Raw genomic sequence first — 25926 nt, forward strand, 5'->3', positions numbered from 1 at the left:
CTACTTTTATTTTTCACTGAAGACCGCAAATTCTTGGCTGACTGTGTCATGGCTCCTGGATTTAAAGCGCATGACACGGGTGACCATGTGAAGCGCTGGATTTGAAATGTAACTCGCCGCTTCTTCGAATTCCTACCGCCACCCACAATGAACTCATCAACGTCCTTGATTCGGATGGTAGCTCGTTCGGGTATGGCCGGTACAATTGCGCGTTAGGAAGTCTCTGCACATGCCAACCGAACACGCGACGCAGTTTGCATCACTATGCGTTTAAATGTCGTGCTGCCCCGAGCGATGCGAACCCAGTAAAACGCAAATCATGCGAGATACATATGTGCAGTTGCCGTACCACCTGCGGCAAACACTCACGGAAGCGCCTATCCACGCGTTCTTGGTGGTTCAGCTCGCGTTCAGCTCGGCTGCGTCGTACGCGCTGGCGCTGTACCCTCAGCGATCCCCTTTACATCCTTGGCCAGTCAGTAACAGAATATTTCAACATTTTCTGTCCAAAGGGCAGTATTCGTACGACCGCATCCACAGAAAGAAACTGTCATGAACGGCGTTACACAGGTGTATTGAATGTCGAGTCACATCGAACTATGAAATATACGAATTCCTATTAACAAACCAGCACAATTAGGCGCGAATACAAGTAGTTCGATCAGTTTTGGCCTCGAGGCCCACCACTGGAAACGCCGGCGCCACCGTCGGCGTGACGTGCTTGGCAGGATCACGTGGTCTCAGCGGCCGCGTCGGCTGCTTGTGGAGCACTGCCGCGTGCTTTGAAAACGAGTTTAAAGTCCCACATGCGCTGCAGTCTGTTCAAATTCGGAAGTTTTCTCTCATATTCTACTCAATTGAAACCATTGTAATAGAGTAGCTGCCTCCGAAGGCGACGAACTTGGGACTCTACCGCTCGGTGCAGCAGTGCCGCGCTTACGCAAAGGAGCCCAGTGTCAGCCTGCACTGGTAACCGCGGGACAAGAAACAGCGTGAAGCATGGGTTGTAAAGATAAGAACCGGCAAGTAGCCATTTGCTACGAGTCTTGTGTGCAACAAGCACTTCCGCGACGAAGACTTTTGTTACTGCGTCGGGCCTGCGATGTTCGGTGAGTAGCAGACAGCGCGCACTGAGACGATTGCTCGCGCACGCTTCCCGCCGGCAAATGATGCTTATCTGCCACAGGATGGTAAAAGCGCTACCTTTTACCACGTGCGATGCCATCTCAGAACTCTCCAATGCGACCTCTTGATACTCGGCCCCGTGCTCAGCGTCCACAAAATGCTGCAGATGCGCAAGTCATTGTTTAGATACGTTGAATAGAAAACGCCCAGGGTCCCTTATGCATTCGTTAAAGATGACTAGAAGGCAAAAGCCATCTTCTTCTTGTCAGTCGATGTACTGATTCTCCCGCGCCCCCCTCCAAGAGCGTTCTGCACCTAACGCGGTTTTGCACGGCCTCCGTGACCGATCACGGAGGCAATGCAAATCGACTATGACGTGTTAATACGTCATCATGTGACGTCACATTACGTGATGTCATAATAACGCTACATATTTTGGCGATCTGTGACGTCATGATGACGTCATATGATGACACCATCCCGTGATGATTATTTTTTGCATCACCGACGCGGGACGCCGACGGGCAACCTTCCCATTTGATGAGGCATGCATTGCTTCATAAGCTACATAAATTTTACATTGCCTCCGTGATCGGCCCACCGGCCAACCCCATGTATTTTCTTGGAGCCTCATTTATTTACGTGGGAAAGATGCCACCCTGTTGGCGTTAGACTCGACACTGTTGCCAAAATTGCTGGGGTACACGCCAAATAATTATTATCCTGTTTTGCGGCTGCTGGTTGCTGCAATACCTTCTATTTTATTCACCGCTATTTCAAGTTCATGTGGGTCCTAGTTCACAGCCGACGTTTGCAGAACAAGTCCGGCAAACGTTACTGTATTTTCATTATTTTCCTAGGCGTCGCATGCTACTACATGCTCTGTCTCGTAGACTGGTTCTCCTTCCACCAGCAATCTCGAAGTGGTGAAGCTTTGGTGTATGAATTTGTTGATGACAGAGAGCGGCAAGTTCACTGGAATGCAAACGGAACGATAATTAAGGAGCATTAAAAAAAGGCGTCGCATTTGCTCACGTTTTGTGTGAGCACCAAACGAAACGAATGCGCTGAATAAAGAAACAGAAGCAGCGGCATTTGCCCGCTGAGAAGACCGATCAATACGCAGTGCGAGACAACTTGTCAAATGACATTGAAACGTACCCGAATTTAGACCGAAAAAGAAAAAAAAAACACTGAATCGTCGGGACGGCAGACCACAAAGTTGCCATGCGCACGGAAGCCGCAGTTGTAGGGAAATTGTTTTTGAACTGCTCTGATAGCGTCCGCGCAACAGTAGTTGTTTGTTTACTCACAAATTCTCATATTTTGCGGCCTAAAATTCACAGCGCGGTGCCAAAACGCGCTCGTAGCAAAAGCGAAACCATCAGACGAACATACATGCAGACGCTCATACATGCAGAGGCACCGTCAGTCGTCGCGAACCCGTGCGATCGCTAGCTTGAGGCTTCTTTCTGTTATGCTCCGTTTGGTTATACAGGCAGTCTACTCTAACGAGATATTTCACATAGTTTGCACTCAGCGAGTGACTACCTTTCACGCAAGAAGCCGGTTCAGGGGTCTCCAACGCGGTGACAGCGTGAAGCGGGTGCTCGGTTTTCTGCAAAGAGACAGCGACTGTACACTATCTTGTGCTTTCAGTTCGTCGAAAATGATTATTTTGACAGTAAAGAACACAGTTCATTTCGAAAGTACTGACAGAAATGCCCTGAAGGGCTTCCGCGAGGTGTTTTTGTAGAGCGCCGACAGCAAAACCTATGGGGAGCGCGCCGGCGGTATCCTGCCTAACACGCAATCGAGGCGCGTCCGATAGAGGGCGACTCCGTAACTCCTCGAGGCCATTATTGCGTGAGTCAGAAAAGTTATAGCGCCAGCTTGTGTGTTTATTTCGCCATATACAGGCTGTTTTCTTTAGTCAATACAGATTTTTGTCATATAAATGCTGCTACAGTGATTTCTTAAATAAAAATCACAGCATATCCACGGAGTGAATGATGATGAGTGGGCGAAGCTGCGGAGGTTCATCGGTAAACCGTGAATCTTCCGTGAATTCTGCCCAGTACATCATCACCGACGTGAGATCGGGCGCGTTTATACTAAAGGTTCGATGAGTTATGACGACTTGCAGCTCACTTTAATTTTACATGTACGCTGTGAATTTTCATTGTTTAGAAAACCATTGCTTTAGAAAACATCTGGCGTCTTTCGTTAAGCAGCTGGCGTCTTTTCATTTTGCTTTAGAAACATCTGGCGTTCTTTCGTTTTGCTTTTACAAAACATCTGGCGTCTTTCGTTGGTTTATTTCATCAATCAACGGCGTTTTTGAACAAAATTTTTATTGTTTAATGACGCACAGGAGAAATCTCACCAGGCACTACCTTGGAGGTAAACAATGGCTGCTAATGGGAATGAGAGACAGAAGAAGTCGGCTTTTAGCTAACACTTACACTTCTACTTCTACTAACGTTTCCTACTGGAACATGCCAATGGCTGCTAATGGGGAATGAGAGACAGAAGAATTCGGCTTTTAGTTAACGCGCACGCTGCGAATTTTTTATTGTTCAACAACGCACAGGAAAAATCTCCCACCGGCACCACCTTGGAGGTCAAAGCGTAAGAATGGTTACGCACTACGACTACTACTACGACTACGAGGGACGAACGGGTGCCGCCTTAAGGAGCTTCGCCCCTAAAATGCTAATTTTCATCAAAATGAGGTCCCCGCAGCTGCAGGTTCGGTAACCTGACGTACACTCTTAAAAGAAGTTCATGTTGTCAATGTTGCTATCGGTTAGTAACTGCACCTCACGTATGTTACAACCGAATTAGTAACTGTACTTAGTAACAGTTACTAACTATAAGTGGCAGTAACTGCAACTAATGGTGCTCTGACATGTACTGCCTCGAAAACCCTGTAAGCGTTATAGACGTACTTGAATTATCGTTATCCAACCGAGGTTGTGTCTGCCTCTGTGCAAACTGAGCTGCTTCAGTTTAGGAGCATGTCCAGAAAAAAAAGAAGAAAAATTGGCCGCGTATCTGCGTACTTCGCTGCAAATGTCGTGTAAAGACGATAGAAGAGGCGCTGTGTGAGATATGGACGCCATCTGGCAATACGTCGGGAAACATGAGTGCTGTGTTGCGTGCTGGTAGTCCCGGCGCAGCAGCAGGCGAAGACCGGCGGTGACCAACGCGACCGGTGGGGACGCCAGCCAGCCCGAAAACGCGGTTTGGCGCGACGCGCTGAAGCAGAGAAACGTCCGCACTCAACGAGTACTCTCCACACACTCTTTTATTTACACGTCGCCTGGGTAAAACAGGAACGCCAGAGCGGCGCCCACAACCGGCAGCCTGAAGGCCGCCCACAACGCTGCTTTTTCATTTTTTAAATATTTTTTTTCACCTTCTTGGCCTTCTCAAAACTAAAGTTTTTCAACACCAACCCATGGCATTCGTACAGTGCAATACAGAACCGAAACCGAAATACAACCATGAGCTCGTGCGAAGGGCACGGAGGAAGGCAAATTTCAGCGCAGTCGCATTTTCAGCTATGTTGAAACAGCGCTCACTAGACGACGACGAAGTAAAAGAAGGCACAGAACAGGCAGCGCCTGTCCTGTGCCTTCTTTTACTTCGTCGTCGTCTAGTGAGCGCTGTTTCAACAAAGATGAACGCATACCAACTCGCTCAAGCTTCCATTCTTATGCATTTTCAGCGCAGCTTAAGAAACTAGGGTCCTTAAAATTACGTATGTATGCATTTTCTATTAAAGGAACACGCCACCTAATACTTACCTAGTGATGTTGCACCTCAGATATGCATGATATTTACTTTTTGATCGACAACGTTCACAAGTATGAACAGCCATACCAGTTCAAGACGGCTGGCCCTTGGGCAAGTGGTTCAACTTTGGCCGAGTGGCTGAATCGAGGGACGTGCCGACAAACAGAAAGACAGAAAGACAGACCAAAATTTCTGCGTTTAAGTTCCCCAAGAAAGACTATCGTCTTTAAAAATCACAGCATATCCACGGAGTGAATTATGATGAGTGCGCGAAGCTGCGGAGGTTCATCGGTAAACCGTGAATCTTCCATGAATTCTCCCCAGTACATTCTTACCGACGTGAGATCGGGCGCGTTTATACTAAAGGTTCGATGAGAGTTATGACGACTTGCAGCTCACTTTAATTTTACATGTACGCTTTGAATTTTCATTGTTTAATCACGCACAGGAGAAATCGCACACACGCACTACCTTGGAGGTCAAAATCCAGTGCCTATATATACGGGGTGGTGAGTGAACGGTTGTGCAGCGCGAGCGGTCGGTTTTTTCAATCAAGACGCTGCCGCGACGCTGCCTCGAGACGCTGCCTGCGTCGGCGCCGGAGCGCCGCGAGGCAAGATAGGGGGGGGGGGGGGCGTAGCCATGAGGCGATGCGAAGCCGGAGCACTTCCACGATCGCGTACCGTTGGCGTTCGTTTGGCATGCCACCGACCTCGCGTCGTGGAACGCGAAGAGGGACGCTACGCGCGTCGTATCTTCCATCTAGCCTGGCCGTTAATTCTCACAGGGCGAGCGGGGAACGCGGTCGACAGGCGGGCGAGAGGGGGGCAGCGTAGGAGAGGAGAGAGAAGGGGAGGGGACGCGCATGCGCTCGAGCTCATCGCGGCGTTGCGCAGGAGAGAATTTCGGCATGTCTAGCCCGCGTTTCAGAGGAAGAGTGGAAAGGGGGAGGGGAGAGGGGAAGTGGAGAGGGGTATGGGAGAAGGGAAGTGGAGAGGGGTATGGGAGAGGGGAAGTGCAGAGGGGTATGGGAGAGGGGAGGGTGAGTGGAGAGGGAAAGGGGAGAGGGGTAGAGGACATGGGGAATGGTGAGGGGGAGTGAAGAGGAGATGTGTGGAGAGGGCATTCGCATGCGCAGTAAGGGTGGTCACGCCGCACACCACCACCACCACCACCGGACAGATACTGCCGTTTACTGCCGGCTGCCGGGAGATACGCCGGACAACGGACGCGTGACAAGGTTAGACTAAGAGGAGCTACGCCCCTAAAACAATAAAACACAACATGAATCCGCACTTTATTTTTTCATAGTAATCACTAATTATTTCCGCATGACGATCGTACAAAAGACGTAAAGGGGCAAGCAGCTGGCGAGACACTATATCGACATACGCGTATACCTCATAAAGAACATGTCACACCACACAATGAACAGGCTACTTACTAAGCGACATGTGTTTTATATGTAACCGCGGAGTTCCGGGTGCCACAATTCGTGCCGGTGTGTACGTACGTATTTTGAGAAATAACCAAAGTAGTGGTCCTGCATTTCTGCACCCGGATGTATCCACGCGCGCGTGCAGCGAGGCGGCAGATAAGTGTTAATCTAAAACAATGAAAGAAGATACAATTCACTCACTGTTGCACAGAAATTTCTGTCATCTGGCACAAAAATTAATGCGCCACTGGCAAGGTGAAATACTATAGCCGTTGGCGACTTATCTCTGTTGCACCTGTAACGCTCCGGCGTGAGTAAATACAGTTGAAACTCAATTTAACGAAGTGATGACCACGCTCGAATTATATCGTTAAATCAGAAACTTCGTAAAATCGAGAAAGGGCTTTTTCGGTCCTTCGAAATGAAAGCTTACAACGTAGCGATACCCAGCGATACCCAGCTTACAACGTAGCGATACTACGGCATCGTTTTGCCGGTAACCCACGCCTGCGCGTCTTAAAAGTCTTAAAAGGCCGTCCTTGTTTCGGATACTTTCTACCATGCCAAAGAGATTGCTAATGAGAGTATTGATGCGAAGACACCGGGTACGGATGTCGCTGTTAACATAGCATACCCTAGAAGTATTGAGTGACGTATTTTCAATGGCTGCAGTATTCTAACGTAACTGGATAACGGGTATTGCCTGAACTACTCATACATATTTCTGGAAAAGCTTTTACAGCCTTTTTTTTGATTGACAATTTTTGTGTAGAGCTTAATACTCGGTCACGTGTATATCTGGATTTGCCTTGAGTGACTGAACTGTAACGCACGTGTTCAGCTGCAGTGTACAGCATTCTCCGGGAACCTCTGGATGAAAATATTCGTTCTGTAAATTACTGCGCGTGCTTTGTGCCTCACGTAGAATGCCATACGGCATAGGCGGAGAGTACGGGGGGGCTGGGGGGCTTGCCCCCCCCCCCCCCCCGGACTGCCTCATGGGGGGGCCGAGCCCCCCCTGGAGCCGGCCCAGGGTATTTTCTAAGAGCTTGGCTTAGGTCCCCGGTCGTCCTGTCTGCCAGCTATTTCACAGGAGGCTGTTTTTGCCCGCTTCTTTTTCATTACAGCGATTTAAAGTTCGGCACATGGGCCAGTCACAAGTCAAACATTCAATGGAAAAATGCCCCTCAAACGGATTTTTACGTGCAGAATATGTTGTGCTGATGAACAACTGAAGCGACGACTTAAGCTATGACAAATAAAAAATTCACCGGCGATTACGATACTGCCTAATTCGCTGAGCGCAGCCTCGTGTTCGGGCAACGCCAGCTGCGTTTGAGGTTTTGACTATCCGCAGTTGTAGCAATGTAACATCTGTTACATATTGCCACAGAAACTGCCAGCGCTCGAGTGCTACGCACACTATATACTCTGTGCATTGCAGCTGTCGCGAACAGGGGCGTAGCCAGGAATTTTTTTCGGGGGGGGGGGGGGGTTCAACCATACTTTATGTATGTTCGTGCGTGCGTTTGTATGTGTGCGTGGTATATGCGCAAGCAAAATTGAAAAATTTCGGGGGGGGGGGGTTGAACCCCCCCAACCCCCCCCCCCCCCCCCTTGGCTACGCCCCTGGTCGCGAACCAAGTGAAACGCCCACAGCCCCGTTACGACAAGCGAAGCCAGCCGCAGTGCACGTGCCAGCCCTGCATGCGCACGAGCTCCGACCGAGGGGCCAGCGCGCGCGAGAGAGCAAGAAAGCGAGGTTAGCGGCCTGTATCTCGTGATATCGACAGACTCCGCGTTCGCTCTCTTTCGTCCTCGTTCGCACTATCCGTTACGCCACCGACGCCAACGGCGATGCCGCTCAACGCAGGAACGGACGCCTAAGAGCTGCGCTCTAATTGTCATGAACCCTGTAGTGAATGGTTTTGAGAACACAAAAATGATACTGAGAATACAAAGCAATTGTCCCGACACAGTCAGTCCGTGAACGCTTTCGCACAAACTTACTCGCCAATAAAAAAAACGGGTAATTTCTTGGTTGCCTACATATTGGTACCCTTCGACATGCCTGCTTATAAAAGTGCCGAGAAAAGATTGTACGCAGTTTTGATTTATCAGTAAAGGGTTTTACTAAAAGTTCGGCCACCAATGAGCAACTCCATTACTCGTCCAGATACATGACCGCAGCTTCGCACAAGGTGTTGTGGTAGCAAATGGTATTTGCTACCATCTCAGAATTACTTTCGGCCATCTTGAATTGAACTCACTGGCATATAATTAAAGCTTCCCGTGATAGCGTTAGCCTACTGTCTCATGTGTGGCGCATGTTTTAACAAAGTAAAGTCTAACCCCACGCATTGCGTGAATCGATTTTACGCGACGCGGCCAACGAAAATTTCGCTTCGAGCCAAGAGTTACGAGGTGGATCGATGTCTTTGTGTAAATTGAAAAATAAATCTAGGGTCTTCCACTTACAGATCTTCATTATGATATCGCGGGCACCTAAGAGACTAAAGTTATATTAAATTCTTTAATTTGGAAGTTGGACTCGTCTCTCTCTCTCTCTCTCTCTATATATATATATATATATATATATATATATATATATATATATATAGAGAGAGAGAGAGAGAGAGAGAGACGAGTCCAACTTCCAAATTAAAGAATTTAATATATATATATATATATATTAAGCGGTTAAGCGGCTTTTAACGTTAATCTACAGGGCGCTAATTATAATGTCCATAGCATCGCTTCATTTCAGCCCGACCATTCAACTACTATAAAGAAGAAGAAAAAAAAAAAGCGTGTTCAGCACGCGAAACCGACACGTTGCGATTCCACGGTGGTCTTTGTGGACTGCACAACAAAGACTGTGGAGGTGCTGGCAGTGCTGGCATCGAGCGGAAAAGGGAGCCAACGGACAAGGTCTCGTGCGCTGAATCGCTGGTAGATGGCGTTGGATCATAAGGAGCTTGCTCCGCTTGAACTAGTGCCTCTCGATGCATGCGAAGAGTCGAAGACGCTACTCTTTGAACACACAACACATGGTATGTCTGATTATGGGCTACAACATTTGAGGCAGCAGAAGAAAGTGTACGAAAGGCGAACTCATGACTGGCAGTACGTCAAAACCATAATATCAAATGTTAAAGGGGAGCAACGGTTATATAGTGTCGAACTAGAGTTGAACCGGGAAAAAGATACATACACGCAAAAAAAAAAAAAGTCATATTGGCGCGAACCGAGAGTGAAATAGGAACGTTAAGCTATTTTCACTTCAAAACGAAACAGAAATGAACGGTGATTGTTTTGGTGCACAAGATACAAGGGGTTAGCTCCTCTACCAAAATTTACGGGGAAGGGGCGGTGTGGTCTTGTCCCCCCGTGCCATGAGGATCAGCAATTACATACATACATACATACATACATACATACATACATACATACATACATACATACATACATTGTGTGCTGTGCCCTTCTCTCTCCCTTGTATCATCAAGCGAATTGGGGGTGGGCAGGGGAGGGGGGGGGGCACTCGAGCAGTGTTGCCCTCCCCCCGTCTTTTTTTGAGCAAAGGGAGATACTGAGCACCGAATGGCAGTATCGTTGCTGTGAGAGACAGAACAACCAGGCTAACACGTTGGGATTTACAAGGCGGCGCGCCGGGAGGCAGGCGCGTTAGTAATAAACTTCTGGGTGTTTAAAACTTGTGGCAGTCCAATTGTCACCTGTTGACAGGAGGCATACGTGATCACTGAAATTTAACTAAAAATGAATCTGAAAACAAAATATGTGAACTGAAGTAGGTGCGATAAAAGTAGAACATTGCTTCCGGTTGAGGTGTGCGGGCAAAAGAAGGTAATATCCACGGTGTTAGAAGTACAGCTGGAACGACGCAGCACCGGCGCCATGCGCTCGCTGCGTCGAACTTCTGTTCCTCCTCGCCGTCACGCCGCTAGATGGCAGGAGCAGTCAAGAGGCTCACAGCGGCGCGCGCCGGCCTCTCTTCCGACAAAGCCACGGTGACGAAGCAGTTGTCGCCACATTGCTTCCTCGTTTAATTCTTTTTGTGCTATGGCAGGTCATGCTATTTGAGTGAGAAAGCCGTGAAATGCGCAAAAAGTGTTGCGGTGCAACTCTGTTTACAAGACCTGCACTGAAAAGTCGCTTTTTCTGCACCCCGAGATGCGGAACGCCTGATATGTTTGGCGCCATGCGATTCCGCGCAAGGACCATGTGCTGCAGTCGACTGATTACGTGTGCGAGAAGCACTTCGAGCCGAGGTACATAACGAAGACGTAGGAAGCAGTGTACAAAGGGCACGTTCTTGTGAGCACACCACGAAAGGCGGCTCTGGCTAATGACGCCGTGCCGACGAAGTTTTGAGTTCGTTTTGAGTTCATCCACGCCGTGAGTTGGCCCGTGTTTTTTAACACCGACGTGCGTGTGCAGTCTTTCTCTCTCCATGCGAAAGCTACGCTTGTTAACAATGAGAATATCTGGGGTTTTACGTGCTGAAACCACGTTATGATTATGAGGCACGCCGTAGCAGAGCTCCACAAATTTCGGCAATGCACTGACATCGTAGGGTACACGGGTCTCTAGCATGCCGCCTCCATCAAAATGCGACCGCCGTGGCTTGGATCGAACTAGGGAACTTCGGTCAGCAGCCGAGTACCGTAACCGGTGTACCACCGCGGTTTACTGGCTACGCTCGTAAAGACTCCACACACCGCGATCGACGTGTTCCTTGAAAGACGAAGTAGTAATGCTGTCTTCGGGTGACTATGCGAGACATAAACAGTGAAAAATATCCCTCAGTTGGCAACACAGAACAATCGGAAACACATATCCACCACTCCTACTTAAGGTCTCCCCTTCTCGCAGTGCCAAACCAGGATGCTTTTTCATGTCCTTCGTCGGTGCCTCAAATTTAGCTGCTGGCATTCACTAAAATTCAGTATTTATGCGCGACCAACAAAAAAGTCGTATTCGTCACACATTTTTTTATCCGCGATCAACGACCGCATATTACTTCGAATGTTCGCGACAGCAAGGACAGTGTGCATTTTCTGTTGCAATGCTACGGCTAATGCGGTATTTTTCTAACTATCTAAACTATACTTCTACAAATAGAACTAATTTTTGTCATATTTCAGCGTGACGTCACTGTCATATCTTTAATTGTCCGAATGAGGAAAGCATGTGTTGAATTTGCCACCGGGAACCTTCGCGGTGGCAAATTCAACCGTTATTCAACAGATAACGGCTGTATTGTCAAAATTTCGATTTATTCGCAGCTTTTATTTATTTATTTATTTATTTATTTATTTATTTATTTATTTATTTATTTATTTATTTTTGTGCTCGTTATAGCGCGAGCGCACAGTTTTTTATTCATTTCGAGGAGCGTTCGCGCCTCCGAAGCGACCATGCCTGATATCGCTCTTGAGCCACCAGTAGTGTAGCGCCATCTAGGGCCCTGTGCACAAAACGCCACAAACCGCGGACAGAAGTTCGCCGCTTCCGGAGGCGCCGTCGGTCCACCTATAATACTTCTAACACCGTGGTAATATCACACCCTTTTTTTTAGGGGGGTGGGGGGGGCAGGATTTCTGCGTAGCCGTGGTGCACGGTTGAGTTTTCAAAAAAAAAAAAAATATATATATATATATATATATATATATATATATATATATATATATATATATATATATATATATATATATATATATATATATATATATATATAACTTGTCCCATATTCCTGCAATTAATATTGGGGTGGTCGCGGGATCGAATCCCGTTCGCGGCGGCCGCATTTTCGATGGATGCGAAAATGCTTGAGGCCCGTGAACTTAGATTTAGGTGAACGTTGAAGAACTCCAGATGGACGAAATTTCCGGAGCCCTCCACTACGGCGTCCCTCATATTCATATCGTGGTTTTGGGATGTTAAACCCCAACAATTATGATTATTTCTATTGGGGTGTACATGCAAACTAATACTAGACAGAGCTAAAACTTTTTCTCTGAATCAGCAGAAAAGCCAAAACGAAAAACAAAATCTTTTGGTTCAGCCGTCTTGTAACAGCACGACAGAAGAACACTGTTTTCATACGCCTGCTTGTCTACGAACATGCGCAATGCATATAAAAAAAAACTATATTCTCACTTCATGTTCAGTTGCCCCGTATACGTGATATCCGGCCAGGAATACTTATCGTATCAGTAGAAGAAAGTCTTTAACGAAGATTTACAAAATATTCTGATGAGTGAAACTGCAGGATCGTGCAAATATTACCTCTTGCGGAACGATAATTAACCGGTAGAATAATAAAAAAAAAACTGCCCTAAACGTGCTTTCATGATGCACAGAAGAGCTGGAGCAGGTAGCACTTTCAAAGTAATTTGCTTCAGTAAACTGTCACCTAGCATAATCACCGTAGGCATCACACGACGCGATGGCTCAGTGACATTGGCGTTCTCCCACGCGGCCCACGCGGAGATACGATATGTATCACTTCCATATGGGTGAAATGGTGCGCTGAAAACTTTAACACTTTTAATAGAGCAAATAATTTAGTCATCAAAACACAAATCTCCCTTAACACACCTTCACTACGTTATCTGATGGTGTTCCTCTGTGCTAAATAGAAGGGCACTCTAGCCGTCGCACCGAACCAAGCAACATAGTAAGAGAAAACTTCATAATTTATTCAAAAAAAATTTTTTTTTGCTGCGCAAACATACCTGCGTCCCTTCTGGGCCACAATTAAGTGTGGACAATCTAATTTGAGACACAAGCAGGCGATTGTTTGTTACTGAAGTACATACACATGGTAATCCTGTCATTTGGTAATTCGCAGAGTTCGGTTGTATGCAGGATGCATGCAGCTAACTTGAGCCAATGCTTAATAATATAACTGTGTACACTACAAAAAGGTTTTCACTGCAAACATTGCCGCTGCATGAAGCAAGCCGCACTTCACTAATAGGGGAATAAATCATGCATTCTTATGGAAATAAAAATTGAAACTGAAATTGAATTTGTTGTGCTCTGTCTGACCGCATAGTTGGTCAATCATATTTAATTACGCATCTCCTAGCACTTTTCAAGGCAACATTTCTAATAAATAAAGAATATGTAGAGCGTAATGACGGCGTCTGATGCTGGCAATTTCAACTCCGTGATTACTTACCAGAAATAATGTGCAGGAGAGGAGCTGAACAACAACAACAACAACATTAGACAGTAGACATGCCTGTCGACCGATTCGCGTTCCGCGATCGCAGTCATATGTGCCACGTTTGAACGAACGGTGCTGTTAGCGGCAGACCTGAAAATTAAATTCTGGGGTTTTATGTGCCAAAAACACGATGAGGCTATGATTCAAGCTAAACGGTTGAATTTCATGCATTCGTGACACATATGTTGGCTATATTATTAACGTATGTTTCAAGCAGTACTTGCCGGTAATGCCTCCAAAATTGCTGGGATCTATACCGAGTCGGCTATCTTTTAGTATTCTATGAATGCCATATAAAGATGTTTTTTGTAGCGATTCCACAGCTACCCTGTTCCTCCTAAAAAAAAAAAAAATAGGGGTAAAATCACTACTGAGAAATTGGTCCGCCAAGGAGATACAATCTTCTGCACTGTTGTTCACTGCATGTTTAGAAGTACTCAAACGACTTGATTGGGAAGAAATGTGAATAAAGATTAGCGGATGAGAATAGCTGAGCAGCTTAAGGGTTTCCAGAGGACGTCGTGCTCCTCAGCAATGACGGCGACGAACTGCAAAATAATTATTGAAGACCTAAACCGAGAAAGCGTCAAAGTAGGGTTGAAGATGAATATGCAGAAGACAAATGCTTGAGTGGTCCGCCGAAAGAACGATAGCTCGCGATAGACAACCAGACCCAGGTCAGATACTAACAGGGAAGCCCACTCATGCGAAAGAAATTCACCGAAGAATAATGACGTACTGGTGTGAATACGGTAGACACTCTAGACTCACTATCGACAAATTACCACTGCCACGAAAGTGGAAAGTGAACAAGCATGACATTTTAAGCGTTCCCGGATGAGATTTCCCAGGCTGTACAGAACGATACGCAGTAGACGGAGTTGATGCCTTCGGAAATATAGATGTGAGGTCAGCGATGCGCGTTACCAGTTACACAATCTACCCGTCGCCAGAAAAACAAAACAAAACATGTTTAACGCAAAATTTCGAATGTATGGGAAGCGAAGTTTTGGTGAAGCGGTTAATTAAATGCTATAAAGCGATTCATCTTCCATAATACGTTTTGTAGCATAGCGATAATCCACCTTCCCTGTAGATCAGCAATACCATAGCAACCCCTTCCCGACGCACGGCCTAAGACAGATTGCTGTGCTTATTGTATCGGCCAATCCACTCCCTTCACATGAGTAATAAAGTATTTATAAGCTGGAAGGCGTGTATGTGTTGCACTGACGATATCCAGGTAGCGTTTGTACTGCGTCATTCTGTTGAGAACAAAGCCGGCAACCAGGAGACCTCATCTGTCACCATAATCAGCCTGACTACGCCGCCCACTGCAGGACAAAGGCATCTCGCGTGTTTCGCGAATCAACCCGGTCCTGTGCTTTGTGCGTCCACGTTATCCACGCAAACTTCTTAATCTCATGTGCCCACCTAACTTTCTGCCTCCCCCTCGCGAACTTGTTTTTGCTTGGAATCCAGTCTGTTATTCTTAATGACCAGCGGTTACCTTGCTTTCGCGCTACGTGTTCTGCCCATGTCCATTTCTTCTTCTTGACTTCGACTATGATGTCCTTAATACCCGTTTGGTCCCTTACCCACTCTGCTGCCTTCTTGTCCCTTAAGGTTACACCTGTTATTTTCCTTTCCATGGCTTGCTGCGTCGTCCTCAATTTAAGTTGATCATTGAGCCTGGTAAACCTCCAGGTTTCTGCCCCGTAGGTAAGTACCGGTAAGATACAGCTGTTATATCCCTTCGTCTTGTGGGATAGTGAAAAACTGCCACTCATGATTTGAGAATGCCTGCCAAATGCGCTCTCCCCCATTCTTATTGTTCTAGTCTCTTCAGTTTCATGGTTCGGATCTGCGTTAACTGCCTGTCCTAAGTAGACATATTCCTTTACCACTTACAGTGCCTCGCATGCCTATCGCAAAGTGTTGTTCTCTTCCGAGACTGCTGCACATTACTTTAGTTTTCTGAATATTAATTTTCAGACCTACAGTTCTGCTTTTCTTGTCCAGTTCAGTAATCATGATTTGCAATTCGTCCCCAGAGTTACTCATCAAGGCAAAGTTGTTAGCGAATCACAGGTTACTAAAGCACTCTCCATTAACTTGTATCCCTAACTGTTCCCAATTTGGGACCCTGAAAACCTCCTGTAAGCACGCGGTGAATAGCAATGGGGAGATCATGTCTCCCTGCCTTACACCCCTTTTTATTGGAATTTTATCGGTTTCTTTATGGATGACTATGGTGGCTGTGGAGCCGCTGTAGGTTTCTTCCAGTACTTTTTTAGTATATGGTACGTCGACGCCCTGGTTCCGTAGCACCTGCCATACTGCTGCGATTTCGACCGAATCAAATGCTTCCTAGTAGTCTATGAAGGCTATATACTATCGTGATTGGTTATATTCCGCACATTTCTCTATTACCTGATTCACAGCGTGAATATAGTCTATTGCCAAGTAGCCTGCGCGACATACTGCTTGGTCCTTTGGTTGATGGATTCTAAGGTGGCCCTAATTCTATTAGCTGTAACCTTTGTAAATAGCTTGTAGACAACGGACAGTAAACCAATCGGCCTGTAATTTTTCAAGTCCTTGACGTCCCCTTTCTTATGGATTAAGATGATGTTAGCATTCATCCAAGATTCTGGCACCCTCACCGTCAAGAAACACTTCGTATACAGGGTGGCCAGTTTTTCTAACACATCTGTCCACCTTCTTTCAACAGATCTGATGTTACCTGATCTTCACCAGCGGCTTTGCCTCTTTGCATTCCCTCCAAGGCTTTTTTTTTTACTTCCCCTGTCATTACTGGTGGGATATCTGATTCCTCTGGGCTACTACTATTCTTACAGTATCGCCCTGGTTGTCCCGGCTACTATACAGATCTCTCTAGAACTCCTCACCTACTTTAACTATCTTATCCATATCGGTAGTGACATTGCCTGCCTTGTCTCTTATTGCATTCATTTGGTTTTTGCCTGTGCCCAGTTTTCACCGCTTTCAGGCTTCGTCCGTTCTTTAGAGCGTGTTGAATGTTCTCCATATTATACCTTCTTATGTTGGCTTCCTTACACCTATTGATTAACTTAGAAAGCTCTGCCAATTCTATTTCATCTGTTGGCTTCGAGGATTTCATGCTTTGATGTTTCTCATCTGTAGTCTCAGCTGAGCTATCCGTTCAAATAGCTCCAGCGGTGCTTACTATAAGCCGATTCGTTTAAATATATAAGTGCTACCATGGTGTGAGCTTTCCGGCAAGACGACAGCACGAAGCAGCACAGTCAGGAATGTCCAGGAGGGTTCGCAAAGAAAGTTCTGCTTTAATACGGTGAGCCCCACGTATTCCAGAAAAAGCTCGGCTCCCCCTTTTTGCGAGACACCACCTTACCCTCAAGTGCTGTAGCTCTGTACTCAGGCGCAAAAACAAGATCAAGGTTAATGCAATTAGATTAGAAGCGTATAAATAAAAAGGTGCGTTTGTGTGTCTAACCGCAACATGATCTCCATAAATGCCACAGTCAAGAGCGCTATCAATTTTGGTCATTTGGGTGCTTTTTAACTCACAGCAGAGCATCATCATAGGTCTGCTTTTGCAGTTGAAAATAAAGCTGCCCTCAGCCACCTCTATATAAGGCGAGGTGAATAGGTCGACTCTGAGTCGGTGTACGCGATGTTTCGCAGGTTGCCTGTTGCAGATAGTTTACTGCTGGGCCTGCGCAGATATATACGCAGGCCACCGCTGCTTACACTGTTTGCTCTGCGAAACACACCAGTCGCGGCGGGCAGCAGTTTACGATCATGGCACCAAAGCACTCCTTGGTTTCTCAGGTTGGCAAGCTTATACTGATCATATTAGGATGGTGGGTGGTGCGCCCTCAGGGGCGGTGTCAGTAGGAGGCATGGAAGAGGGGGAGGGGGGGCTGCCACCTTCCACTGCCTCCCTTTCGCCCCCCAAATAGCAGACATAGTCAAAACACAACGCATAAGTTCACTGTCTCCCTGTTCCTAAAAAGGAACTCACTTGTCATGGATAACACCCCCCCCCCTCCTCCAGAAAAAAAGACTGGTGCCACCCCTGCTGACTTCATCACTCGCTAGGAAATCGCAACTTCGAAAAAGTATCACGCGCGTAATTGCTGCTGGTTTAAAGCATGCCACCCATTACAAAGGGCATACACATCAGTGCGCGCATTCTTTTACACACACGGGTGCACTGTTGTCATAAAAGTGCTGTTGAAGAGGGCGGAAACCTTTACCTTTACTACAGGTATGTCGAGTGTGTGTGTGAGGCCGGGTGACTGAACATGACAAGCGAAACGGAGCATGATGAGGTTTTGAAGGCGAAGCTTAAGCGTCCCCCAATTTTTTTCCGAACGTATGTGCCGCTCTACGCGATATTAATTTTTTCTAGATGTTTCCGTCGTTTCTTATTTTTAAATGCGAGACAGCCTAACATACATTGTTCTCCACTTGTATAAGGACACCAGTTTTAGCCCGTATGTCCACCCGTCCCTCATCTCCGGCGTGGTCTAGTGGCTAGGATACCTGGCTCTCACCCAGGAGGCCCGGGTTCGATTCCCGGCGTCGGAAGGGCGAGGTCTCATGGTGTAACGGTTAGCACTCTGGACTCTGAATCCAGTGATCCGAGTTCAAATCTCGGTGAGACCTGTTTCTTTTTTTTTTTACATAAGCATGACAATATAGTACGAAAGTTTTAATGTTCGTTTTTCTTTCAAAGAACAACGAATTCATAGACACGTCCACTTGTTTTGTTGCTTTTTGTTTCTACGGGTAATGCTTATTGAATATGTGAGGTTTGTACACCTAGGTCATTGTTATGCGGCAGCGCTACCAGGGTGATAACTAAATGAATCAGGAACGGCAAATTAGAGCAAAAGATCGAAAAGCGATCGGTGATGACGTCACAATTAAGCAACTCGAAATATTAACAGTCGGACACCCACAGTGCTTGAATGAATCGAACATTCTTCATAGTGAGCATTGGAAGAATCGTGTGCATCTCTTGAAAACAGGAGGGGATCAGGTGGCTCTCCCATCTTGTTACGTCAAGCGTTGGATGGACATGCATCACTCAGAGGCGTAGAATGGGAGTGGAGGGCACTCCAATCACGTGCTCTCCGCTTACCCCTGCGAAACTTCTGTGTGTCATACAGTGGAAGGAAGGAATAAACTTTATTTTGAGAGAGAGAGAGAGCCGAGGGCAGAGTCGTCCGAGGTGGGTGGCGCCCCTAGTCTAGGACGCCGTGCGCCTGAGCCGACAACTTGGTCCTGTTCACCAGTTCATTATAAAAAGTTGGCAGCGCAAACAAACGAAACACAGAAAGAGCACAACAAAAACCGTGTCTCGTTTGTTTGCGCTGTCAAGATTTTATAATGAATCTATATCAACTAGCCCGCTTATCTACCCTCCTGTTCACCAGATAATTTTTCAAGGGCTCGTTTATCTTTGTTAGACACAATATTAATGAGAACTAACAGACAATAACGCCAAGGAAAGTATAGGGGGTGTTAACTGTAGTATTTAGAATATAAATGTGAAGAAAGTAAAGTGGACGAAAAGATGACTTGCCGCCGGCAGGGACCGAACCTGCGACCTTCGAATAACGCGTCCGATGCTCTACCACTGAGCTACGGCGGCGGTCATCCTCCCGTCCACTTTCTGGGGTATATATGTTGATTTAAACCTAGGAGTGTTAGTCAGCGCCAATCGCAGCCATGGCGGCGAGTGTGGAACACTCTTTTCTTGCCTGTTGGCGTCACGTAGCACGTGATCTTTTTACGAGCTGGCAGCTGACCAATAATCCCTCGCATACTACCTGAAGGCATTAGGTCTGCCAGGACGAGACCCTCGTTATGAATGAAGGAAAGCAGATAATTTTTCAAGGGCTCGTTTATCTTTGTTAGACACAATATTAATGAGAACTAACAGACAATAACGCCAAGGAAAGTATAGGGGGTGTTAACTGTAGTATTTAGAATATAAATGTGAAGAAAGTAAAGTGGACGAAAAGATGACTTGCCGCCGGCAGGGACCGAACCTGCGACCTTCGAATAACGCGTCCGATGCTCTACCACTGAGCTACGGCGGCGGTCATCCTCCCGTCCACTTTCTGGGGTATATATGTTGATTTAAACCTAGGAGTGTTAGTCAGCGCCAATCGCAGCCATGGCGGCGAGTGTGGAACACTCTTTTCTTGCCTGTTGGCGTCACGTAGCACGTGATCTTTTTACGAGCTGGCAGCTGACCAATAATCCCTCGCATACTACCTGAAGGCATTAGGTCTGCCAGGACGAGACCCTCGTTATAGAGCATCTTAGAGCATCGGACGCGTTATTCGAAGGTCGCAGGTTCGGTCCCTGACGGCGGCAAGTCATCTTTTCGTCCACTTTACTTTCTTCACATTTATATTCTAAATACTACAGTTAACACCCCCTATACTTTCCTTGGCGTTATTGTCTGTTAGTTCTCATTAATACTCCTGTTCACCAGACATTACAATAACTGCGAAAAATTAAACATTGTGCTAGGACACCGGTCCAAGTATCCGACTATAAACAATCTCTCCCTGGACTGCCTCTCCGCTAACCTCGTCTCAGAAAAAAAAAGAATTACCCCTTACAGGGAAGCAGTGGTGGTGGCGCCAAGAGGGAAGGCCGTCCCTCTAAAGTTTTCGCCTGCCCGCTCTCTTATGGGCCCTCAAGAGCAAACATAGTCAAAACACCACGCGTAATTTCCCCGTTTCCTTGCCCCTTCGAACGTACTCACTTGTTGTGGGTGCCCCCCCCCCCCTTTTCCCCTCCCCCCCCCCCCAACCCCAGTAAAAAAAATCCTGGCGCCGCTCCTTTGCGTCTTCAAGGGATGCAAGGGGGGGGGGGGGGGGCACAGTATACTGCATGCACGGTATGAGGCGTAAGCTGCGAGATTCAGCGTTTTTGACAGCGCATGCTAAGGTCCGAACTGTTTGAAGCCAGCGAAATCTTGTAGAAATGAGAAGTGGCACTGTGAGGGCGTGTGAGGGCTTGCAGAGTTCGTACAACTTGCAGCTTCGTACTGAACGGCAGCAGCGCACTATAGGGAGATAATTCTAAGCCCTCCTCACACCTTAATAACCAAGCCTTCAGTGCCGTACGCTCCCTTCGTATCAATTCAGGGATCTTCAGAGAGGCGCCCGAACTGAGAATGCCACTTAGTGCTTCTTTTCCGAACGTGCACGCCCCAATGCTGTCTTCAATCTCTTCATTTCTCCTTTCTACCTGGAGGAGTGCTTAATTCTTCGTGTTCATTGAATGCTTCAGCTCAGTGGCGGCGGAAGTGGGTCGCGACGGAAATAAAAACACAGCAGCATCTTCTCTGCTCGTGTCGGTGGATCGGCAGCTTCGATGCTTGTGTGCGACTTGAATCGGCTGCGTTTGTTCAGTATGTGGTGAGCGTTATGTAAATTCGTGTCTATTATTTATGTGGAATAGGACTAGCGAGTGGTCGGTTAGCGTTCTGATTAATGCTTTATTAGCGATTCACTTAAAAAATCGCATTGAGCTTCAAACAGGCTAAGGGAAAATCCAGTCCGCATGCGCGGCTATGAAGTACGCCACGGTTTGACTAAGAGCCGGTAATATACGCGCCATTCTGCTATGGGGCTGCAAGAGACCAACCTTTCATGCCCACCACAATTGTACTTGCCCCTGAGCGAGTTCAGTGAGAGTAGAGAGATTGCGTCTGAGTAACTTTCATATGTCCACCCACTGAAAGTGACTCTGACGTGATATCAAAGGCAACTTCTATAGATTTGCAACACGGTTGCTTTTTTTTTTCAAGGTTTTTATGCACGTACAAGCAATTGCGACATCATTTTTTTTTTCGTTGATCATTCACAAGACACACAAATTCTCAAGTTCGAGTAGGTGATTAGTGAGTGTTCTAAATAAGTAGGAACTACGGCTTAAATAGCTTAAACAGAATGATAGTTGTGCATTTGGTAACACATTTTTGAAGAAACAGCGCTCAAACGGACGGTACGTATACATCCCGTCCGTTTGATCGCTGTAAATTTCTTCAGAAATAAATATTTTAATTTATAGCCCGCCATAGTGCGAAACCAATTGTGATGTTCGTATAAACATGCCAGACGGTTCAGCAATGTGCAAGACAAACTGCTGAAAATATATCCATTGCTCGCTCCACATAAGATGCTTCAACCATGCTTTACGACTGCAGGCAGTGCCTACGTTTCAGTGTGTTTGTTTTTCGCGAGTGGTTACGAGATACCAAATGGAAGGGAGATAGCGCACATATTCGCTTACCGAAGGGAGTGGTGCTCTTGACGACCGTAATAGTAGTTCATCACGCTAATTCGTTACACAAAAATCATTGTGTTTGCATAACCACTGAGAACGAGTAGTTGGGATGCGTTGGGCCCGTTAATAGGCTTGTGGCTTGTCGCACCTGCAGTGTCACCTTCAGAAGTGGTGCATAAGTCAATGTTTGGACAATTACATACTTGTCTTCCTTGTTCCGGTTGGAATAGGAGCACTGCAGTTGAACGCATTTAGCGAGTGCTGATATATGCGTCTCCTTTATACGTAGCCGTTATTTTTTGGTATACTGTATCGTAGATGCCCGTCAAGCATATCGCGCAGCCGGGGAAAGAGCGGTCGGCATACTGACGACGCAAGCACATGATGCAACTTAGAGAAAGATTAAGTTGTTTTAGCGACCACGTAATTTATATGTCGTAAGATATACCAGTAGGTACCGGTTAACTAAAATGTTACGGCATTAAGAGTGCTTCACGGCTGTTATTAGGAGTGGCTACAGTGATTTTTTCAAGTCCATCAAACACGAGGTATGGAGGACGAAGCTTTTTGCCACGTACTCATGTGTTCTCTTGAATGCAGATGATCGTTGTACGGGCCGAACAGTTGTACGGGCTCACGTGTTCTCTCAGGGTCGGCGCCAGGATTTTTTAACTGGGGAGGGGGGCACGCACGACAAGTGAGTTCTTTGCAGGCGTAAATTTTTGGGGGGCTCCTCCGCCTCCCCCCGTGCCCCCCCCCCCGCCTTTCCCTGGCGCCGCTCCTGTCTTCCCTACAAAGAGATAACTTTCTTGGCAATATAAATGCAACAAGGCTAGGCACTAAATGAACTTAAGAAGGGTGGTTTGCTGGGCGAGCTTGTGTTGCATTAATAAAAGTGCGCTAATTGTCTCCTCAGTAAAACATGAGTTGATAGTTTGCGCTGTGTCTGTGTTCTTCTTTTGCCGTGTTCGTTGAATTAGCGCGCTTTTGTTCTAGGCACTAAACCAGTTCCCAGTGTGCTAACGAAATGCCAAGACACCTCGTGGCAGTAGCCGACAATAACCTACACAGCCGTTGTTGTGGCTCAGTGGTTACGTTGCTCGGCTGCTGACCCGAAAGGTGCGGGTTCGATCCCGGCCGCGGCGGTCGGTTTTCGATGGAGGATAAATGCTAGAGGCCGCCCGTGTACTGTGCGTTGTCAGTTCGCGTCAAAGAACCCCAGCTGGTCGAAATTATCCGGAGCTTTCCACTACGGCGCCTCTCATAGCCTGAGCCGCTTTGGGACGTTAAAACCCATAAAACGAATTAAGCTGCAGGGAGATACTGGTTTTGCGCAACCAAAGGTAGGAGACTAACCGTCGGGCCTATGCAAGAGAGACAGAAATCAACTTTTAATTTTTTCAAGCGGTTTTCTAAATCAAGACACGGTTCACCCTAAGTTGGAGTACTTCTTTTTCCAGGAACCCTCCAGCTTGGACTGTCTCCTTGGTCCGGGTGACGAGATCACGCTGGTCATCCATGTCGTCAGAAGAACGCTCCCAGTTTTCAGCTGTGATATAGAACTGTGTTGAGTTCACCTTGCCCTTCTTTGGGGCGACATTTCACGGGGTCATCTTGTGGAGTTCATGAGGCGGGGTCTATAGAAGTGTCACGCGAAAACAAAAGGAAAACAACGCTAAAATAGCACAGAAGTGCGTCAACCATGGCGTCGCACTTTGGGTATGCAAGACATTTAGGTGAGCTACTTCTCAAACTACTTAACCCGTTGTTGCAACAGAGGAATAAGTACTACCGTTTTCCAGATCGTTATTTTCCTCACTTTGTAATCTGCATTCAAGTGGCAAAAGAAACCTAAAAATGCTCACCAAATAAACATGTATAAAATATGGGACGCGACTGAATTGATTTTAGCGTTGTGAAAGTTTCCCGCTCATACACTTCACATGCAATCTCGGACTCCGACCTGTACACTGAGTACACCTTATACATGGAAGCTCTCAGTGTTCACTGGCGGCCTTGAGATTACGAGGTATGAATATCTCCTCACTTGCAGTTTGTAAACGGTCTCAAGAAATGAATGATTTCCTCACTGGGCTCTTGTTTCTTGAGCCCCACCGACAACTCTTCTTTTACATTTAGGATGCTATATACAGGAGGAAACCTAGATATTACCTCAATGAGTAATTTCATTGCGTTGATGACATGGTTACATGCCGCGAAAACACTACACACTTTACTGTTCTCCGGTCCGAGTACCCCCGGCGCACGTATCCCTCACAAAAATCAAAAGGTAACTTGGCGGTTACTTCAAACATGCACGTCAATCCCACGCACTTGCCACACATCTTCCTGGGGTCTGCAACAGCAAATGTAAGCTTTGTTCTCAGAGGACGTATAATATGGGCCTGTGCTGAGTGTGCGCCCGCGCGTCAGGTCTTTCATAACGAAGAGGAGTGGAAGGCCGCGCTGCTCGGTCCTGACTCGGCAGCTCCCAAGTCTGGATCATGGGCTGCGCGGAGGAGGTGGCTGGGGCTCAAAGGAGTTCGAACCTCCTCGCGGTGACGTCCCACTTACCTAACCCGCTTTGAGATGCGCTTCTCAATAAAGTTTTTCCCCCTCTTGTTCATTACCCGTTTCGATCTCGTGTGTGCTGAAAAGCGTTTGCCCTTCACCTACGCCCACCGCGGCAGGTCGGTCACGTCGTCACTTGTCACCAAACACGCAAGCGCGGCATCGCGATGCGACTGCCGCCTCTCGCGGCGAAAGCGTCGCGCAGGCGGAACAAAGTACGGGCGCGCGCCGCGACCGTGGTAATCTATGTGGCGGGTGCCTCCTTCGTTTGCCGGGAACACACAGGAACCGCAGCCGCTAAACTGCAAGTCACTCGGCTGGGCGACAAAGAGGCGGGATATGTGTGTGTGTGTGTGTGTGTGTGTGGAGGGGAACAGCGGGCCCGCGGCGGGGGCAGACCGCGGAAATTCCAGGGACACTGCTGGGACTCGAGTCACGCAAGCGGCTTCCTCTCTCGTTTGCAGGCCGGCACGCGCTGGGCGGGGCCGCGACTTGCCGTTGCCACTATAAGGGAACGTCACCTAGCCGAGAGAGTGACGACAGCGCGAGTATTATAGTGAGTATACTATACATGATGTCAGGCGGCGCGCGCGATTCCCCCCCCCCCTTCCTCTGTTCACACAGAGAGTCACACACGGCGAAACACTCACCCCGCGCACACGCGCTGTAGTGTCATTAGCATTACGACCCGCGCATAATGCGGCCGCCTTTCAGCGTGCGATCACAATCACGGACCTGTCGAGCACAAACCGCCAATTCACCGTTTCCTTCCCGCTGTGACGGAATTTATCTCACGCGAGCGCGGACTAACTCCTGTCGCATTTCTTTTCTTCTTAGCTTTCTTGCCGAGAGGCTTGTTTTTGCGCCACTCGGAGCTTTCCCTTTCGAAATTCATCATGAATATAGATGAGGCTGAGAGACTGAACGCTTACTGCCGTACAGGGGGTGTAGTACGCGCGCATTGCCTCGCCGATAAATAGAGTCGTACGCCCGTTGGGACCCTCCCGCGCATTTAAGCCGTGAGGCACTTGGTTTCTTCTTTCTTTCTAACCTTTATTTCTGGTTCTTATTTGCCGCGTGTCACGGCATTAGGAGCTAGGAAAGCGACCGGAAGCCGACAGAAAAGAGAATGTTCATGTTGTCATCGTTTTGTTGCCGTTGCTTATTTCGGCTTATAGCTGTGTACAGCACGTGGTATAAGTGCAAGCATTCATTACTACACCTGTCTGTGGTGTTTCTCTCGTGCGTGATTTCATGCTGTTGATGTACTTACTTATTTACTGACGCATTTATTTATTTATTGTTTCCATTTCCGGCCCTGCCTTTCTGTCACAAGTTTTACAGCATAAGCTGTTATGGGATCGCTACAAAACTCGATATTGGGGGCGATATCGTCCTCCGCCGCAGA

At 47.2% G+C, this 25926-nt stretch overlaps 2 non-coding genes across 2 annotated transcripts; both read left to right on the forward strand.

The window, feature by feature from the left end:
• Positions 1-18149: 18149 nt before the first annotated feature.
• On the forward strand, positions 18150-18221 carry Trnae-cuc (transfer RNA glutamic acid (anticodon CUC)). Its single transcript has one exon. It is a non-coding gene; the product is annotated as a tRNA-Glu (tRNA).
• Positions 18222-18227: 6 nt separating this feature from the next.
• Trnaq-cug (transfer RNA glutamine (anticodon CUG)) lies at positions 18228-18299 on the forward strand. The gene has a single exon. It is a non-coding gene; the product is annotated as a tRNA-Gln (tRNA).
• The last annotated feature ends 7627 nt before the right edge of the window (positions 18300-25926 follow it).

Source organism: Rhipicephalus sanguineus, chromosome 1, assembly GCF_013339695.2.
Source record: "Rhipicephalus sanguineus isolate Rsan-2018 chromosome 1, BIME_Rsan_1.4, whole genome shotgun sequence".
Classification (NCBI taxonomy): domain Eukaryota; kingdom Metazoa; phylum Arthropoda; class Arachnida; order Ixodida; family Ixodidae; genus Rhipicephalus; species Rhipicephalus sanguineus.